The 6,000-nt window shown below is 41.9% G+C and overlaps 1 long non-coding RNA gene across 3 annotated transcripts in view; it reads right to left on the minus strand.

Annotated features, from left to right (window-relative positions):
• Positions 1 to 4,915, minus strand: part of LOC120888993 (uncharacterized) — a 66,584-nt gene extending 61,669 nt beyond the window's left edge. For all 3 annotated transcript variants that reach the window (XR_013425299.1, XR_013425300.1, XR_013425298.1), the window contains exon 1: positions 4,503 to 4,915. This is a non-coding gene — a long non-coding RNA (uncharacterized LOC120888993). The remainder of the gene's footprint in view (positions 1 to 4,502) is intronic.
• Between the last annotated feature and the right edge of the window lie 1,085 nt (positions 4,916 to 6,000).

The following is a 6,000-nucleotide window of genomic DNA, read 5'->3' on the forward strand; positions in this document are numbered from 1 at the left end:
ATCAGCCTGTGGGGGAGGTGGGGGTCCCCAATTTATACCAGTTACCAATTTTTATGGTATAAAATGATAGAGACAGCCCTCCCATGACAGATTTCCAACCACTAACAGTGGAATAAGCAGCTTCCAAATTCCTGAAGGTTTAACCACCACTCTCACCAGCTGGCCGGAACCAGCTCCAGAACACCCACTGGTTCAGACAAATCACAAGAGCTTCCCTAGGTTCCAAGATGTCTTGACAAAATGAGTAATAGATCCCTTGGAGGGAAGAAGGGAGGGGACCTCAGAGCTGTTTCTGCATGCTGGCTACTTTGGCTCAGGGTATTGGAAAGAGTATGGACTTGGAGGAGTCAGGAAAGCTCCAGGCTTAGATCATTGTGTGAATTTGGGCAAGTTTCAGCATCCAACTTGCAAGATAGGATTGATCATACCTACCTATAGGATTACTTTGAGGATAATATGAGCTACATAAATATACTCTGAGCAAACTATCAATAAATATTCTTTCTTGCCCACTATGCTAGCAAATCCTGGTGACTTGGAGGCTGAGGCAGGAGGATTACAAGTTTGAGGCCAGCCTCAGAAATTTAGTGAGAATCTGTTTCAAAAAAAAAAAAAAGAAAAGAAAAGAAAAGAAAAAAAGGACTGGGGGTATAGCTCAGTGGTAGAGTGTTCACCGTTCTGGTTTAAATCCCAGTACTATAAATAAATAAATATTCTTTTTTTTTTTCTCCTGCCTCTTCCTAATTTTCCTATAGATAAAAGATTTTCTAAAGATTCCAATGGGGGAGCCCAAACTTACACTATTGAGGTGGGGGCAGGTAAATCAATCCAATTTTCCCCAGCTTCTGCTTAACTTTAGACCCCTCCCTTCAAGTTTCTTCCTCCCTTCAAATTTATCCCTGGTCCTGATTCCAAAAGGTGAATTCAACACATATAGCTGGGTTTTATGTCACCTGGCTTCATTTTCCTCCAAAATAGCAGCAATACCCAGAATCAGAAACTAAGGCCCCAAAAGGGAGCATATCAAGCCTATAACAAGGACATCTGGCTTCCCAAGGCTGCACTTCACACAGGGCAGAGCGCACCAAGCTTCCTGCATACCCCAAATGCCTCCCACAGCACACCAGCTCCTGTAAAAATTGTTACACAAACACTCATAAAGATTTATGGCACAATTGTACAGCAGGAGGCTTGGTCAGATATTTAGAACTTTCCAGCTACTAAACCACCATAGAAGGAAGCGGAATCTTTGTGGCTGGGGTAGGAGAGGAGCCACAGGGAAGAGAAGTTTGATTGTTCACAATGGAATAATTGTTATAACACAGAGAGCTGCAGCAAATGGAATTTGGAGGAAATCTGGTTTCTTGTGGCAAAGAACTTTTGGTAACTTAAGAAAGTTTAGGAAATTTAGAAGTACAAATGAGCAATTAATGAATTAAGGCATGATGGTGCATACCCATAGTCCTAGCTACTTGGGAGGCTGAGGCAGGAGGATCACCAAGTTCAAGGCCAGGTATGGGCCACATAGCAAGACCCAGGCAGAAGAAAGGAAGGGAAAGCAAAGATTTGGGTGTGTACCTTGTTTGGCCACTTTCCAGCTTACTGACCTATGTAACTTATTAACTTCTCTGAGTCTCCGTCACGCATATATTCATTCATTCAGCCTGTATTTATTGGGCATCTTGTATTTGTCCTGCATGGTGCTAGGTGAATCCCAAGGAGATAATGGTCAACAAAACCAGGCCTTTTCTGATATAACTTATTATTTATTCATCTGTTTAAAAAAAAGAGCATATTAATGCTGGGACAGATGGATGTACACATGCAAAAAGGATATCAGACCCCCACATCACAACCCAGACAAAAATTGTCTCAAGCTGGGTGTGGTGGCACAGGCCTGTAATCCTTGCTACTTGGGAAGCTGAGGCAGGAAGATTGCAAGCTTGAGCCAGATTCAGCAATCTAGTGAGACTCTGTCCCAAAATTAAAAAGAAGGGCTGGGAATGTAATGCAGTACTCAGCACCTCCCGCCCACACACACACACCAAAAGAAAAGGAAGGAAGGAAGGAAGGAAAAAAGAAAAAGTGTCCAGAATAAACAAATATATAGAGATGAAAGTAGATTATGTTTGCTGTGCCTAGGGTGGGAGAGATCTGTGGATAAATTGGAAGTGACTCTAATGGGTATGAGGTCTTTTGGGGCTGATGAATATGCTCTAACATTGATTGTGGTGATGGTTGCACCACAATGTGAATAAAATAAACACATTTCATAGAACATTTTTAAAAGTGAATTGTATAATATGCAAATTATATCTCTATAAAACTGCTATTACAAATAAAGTCAGCTGGGCACAGTGATGCATGCCTATAATCCCAGTGGCTCAGGAGGCTGAGGCAGGAGGATCCAGAGTTCAAAGCCAGCCTCAAGGGGCTGGAGTTGTGGCTCAGTGGAACAGTGCTTGCCTCACATGGGTGAGGCACTGGGTTCTCAGCATCACATTAAAAAAAAAAAAGTCCAACAACTAAAAAAAAAAAAAAATTAAAAAGAAAAAGCCAGCCTCAGCAAAAGTAAGGCTCTAAGCAACTCAGTGAGACTCTTGCTCTAAATAAAATACAAAATAGGACTGGGGATGTGACTCAGTGGTCAAGTGCTCCTGAGTTCAATCCCTGGTACCAAAAAAAAAAAAAAGTCATAGCCAGGTGCAGTAGTGTATACCTATAATCAACCAGGGAGGCTGAGGCAGGAGGATCTCAGGTTAGATGCCAGCCCCAGAAACTATCTCAAAATTTAAAATAAAAGGACTGGGGTTGTTGCTCTGTGATAAAGCATCCCTATGTTTAATCCCCAGTACCAAAATAAAGGCATAACTTGAATAGATACTTGTACACCTATGTTCATAGCAGGATTATTCACAATTGCCAAAAAGTAAAAGCAACCTGTGCCCATTAATAGATGAATGGCAAAACAAAACAGAAAGAACATGCAAGAGGTAGAGACAGAGAGAATGGACAATTATCCACTCTTAAAAGGAAAGAAAATTCTAACACTTGCTATGAAATTTGAAGACATTAGTCAGGTGAAATAAAAATCAGTCACATATGGCTGGGAATGTGGCTCAAGCGGTAGTGGGCTCGCCTGGCGTGCATGTGGCCCGGGTTCGATTCTCAACACCGCATACAAAAACAAAAGATGTTGTGTCTGCTGGAAACTAAAAAATAAATATTAAAATTTCTCTCTCTCTCTCTCTCTTTAAAAAAAATTTTTTTTTAAAAATCAGTCACATAAGGAAAAAATAAAACTTGAATGAGTCCACTTAAGAGAGGTACCTAGGAGACAGAAAGTAGAATGGTGGTTGCCAGGAGCTGAGCCCCATGAGAAATGAGAAGATATTGCTTCCTGGGCACAGAGATCGGATAGGACAGAAGAAAACACTCAGGAGATGGATGTGGTGATGGTTGCATAACAACATGGGAAAATTTCATGCCAGTGAACTGCACACTTAAAAATGGTTAAAATGGTAAATCTTATATATACTTTACCACAGTTTTTTAAAAATAGAGATATAATGCCAGGTGCAGTGGCACACACCTATAATCCCAGCTACTCTAGAGGATGAGTAAGGAGGATTCCAAGTTCAATGTGGGCCTCAGCAACTTAGCAACACCCTATCTCTGATTAAAAAAACAAAACGACTGTGGGTGTAGCTCAGTAATAGAGCACTCCTCAGTTCAATGTCCATCACCCCAAAAAGGAGGCATATAGTACTTACCTCACAGGGTCATTGTGAGGATTAAAGGATATGAATATTGGCAGAAGAAATGGCTCAGATGAGCCAGAGCTGTGGTGCAGAGGCTAAGGCAGAAGGATCACAAGTTCAAAGCCAGCCTCAGCAAAAGCAAGGCACTAAGCAACTCAGTAAGACCCTGTCTCTAAACAAAATACAATAAAGGGCTGGGGATGTGGCTCAGAAAAGAAAGAAAGAAAAGAAAAAGAAAGAAAGAAACGGCCCAGAAGAGTAACAGTATTTATGAACCAGGCCGGGAGAGGTGTGGGGAATGGGGGGGGGGGATTAACTTTCTACTTTAATTCATTTATCTTTAAAAAAAAAAAAAAAACTGGTGTACTTCTGTAATTCAAAAAGGTAAATGCTAAAAAAAAAAAAAAAGGTAAATGCTGCTTATATTCCTGTGTTACCACTTAGTTCAGGATTTAGAGCCCACAGAAAAGTGCAGGAGGATTGGGATCATCATTCTATTCTTGGCCTATGTTTAGCCTTCTGCATTTTATCTTTGTGTATCTTTTCCCAGATTTCCTTAGCTTTGCTTACCTTTGCTCTCATCCCCCTCTATTTACTTGAGTCTGTTAGTCACAAGATTTTCAACCTCCTGGTGTGATCATTGAATCTCCTCTTTTGCCCTGAGAAAGGCCCCAGACCCGATGGAGGGCTCCCTGCTCGCCCCTCCCCAGGGCCCCCCGAACTTCTCTTTCCCATGTTTACCTGATTTCCTGTAGTAAAATCTTCCCTGAGATCTCATTTTTCAGTTCCTCTCTTGGCAACTTGAGAGACCTTCCCTCCAGGAGGTCAGAGATGGCTCAGAGCCCACCCAGCCGGAAGTCTGTCTCCTGGGCCAAAGAACACTGGCTGAAATCCAGACCACTGACGTCACCTGGTCCAGATGGCGGAAACCATTGCCCAACAATAGGAAATCGATGCCAACAACACATTTTCTCTCTGGGCCCAAAAAAGCATTTTCCTAGACAGGAGGCAGCTGAGTAGTAGTGGAAAGAAATGCCCTGGCCTTCAACCCCGAAAAAGTGTGGAGTATGAGGCTGGCCTTAGCGTCAACTGACTAATACCATGAGGCCTGAGCACTGGACTTAGAGTCAGAAGACGCAAGTCTGAGTAGGAGTTCAGCCTCCTAACCTCTGACATTTGGATTTTCTTCAGGCGATTTTTTTAAAACTATGAATAATGAATATGACCTCACAGGAACTATTGTTGCAAGGCTACTGTGAAATCATCTATGTGACAGATTTCATAAACTTGGAGCTGTTGCCAGTGCAAAATTCCACGTCTGTGAGAGGCTTCCCCAAGAGGAGCAGATCCTGGGAGGCCTGATGACAGTGTTTGCAGGCTGATCCTGGAGCCAGGCTGTGTGAGGGTGGATCTGCCTATGGCTAGCTCTGCAGCTGGGAGGCATGGCTTAACCTCTCTGTGCCTGATTACCTCACAGTCAAAATGCAGATGATAAAAATTTAGGTGTTGGGGCTGGGGATGTGGCTCAAGCGGTAGTGCACTCGCCTGGCATGCATGCAGCCCTGGTTCAATCCTCAGCACCACATACAGATAAAGATGCTGTGTCCTCCAAATACTAAAATAAATAAATAAATAAATATTAAAATTCTCTCTCTCTCACTCTCTCTTAAAAAAAAAAAAAAAAAAAACAGATGTTGACCAGGCGTGGTGGTGCATACCTGTAATCCCAGCAGCTCAGGAGGCTGAGGCAGGAGGATCACAAATTCAAGCCAGCATCAATAAATTAGTGAGGCCTTAGCAACTTAGTGAGACCCTGTCTCTAAATAAAAAGTATAAAAAGAGCTGGAGATGAGGCTTAGTGGCAAAGCACCCATGGGTTCAATCCCTGGTACCAAATAAACAAATAAATAAATGCAGGTGTTGTGAAAGGACAGTCTTTTCAATAAATGGTGCTGAGGAAATTGGGTAACCACATAAAGGAGAATGAAATTAGACCCTTATCTCTCACCAGTTATAAAAATAAACTCAAAATAAATTAAAGCCATGAAACTACTAGAAGAAAACATGAGAACTACTTCAGGACATTGAAATGAAAAAGTATTTTTCTTTTCTTCTTTTGACCCAACACCAAAAGCACAGGAAACAAAAGTAAAAATAAGCAATGAAACTAGATCAAACTAAATCCCATCTATACAACAAAGGAAGCAATCATGGAGTGAAATTCAATGAACAGAATGAG

The sequence above is a fragment of the Ictidomys tridecemlineatus genome, chromosome 8 (genome assembly GCF_052094955.1).
Source record: "Ictidomys tridecemlineatus isolate mIctTri1 chromosome 8, mIctTri1.hap1, whole genome shotgun sequence".
Lineage (NCBI taxonomy): Eukaryota > Metazoa > Chordata > Mammalia > Rodentia > Sciuridae > Ictidomys > Ictidomys tridecemlineatus.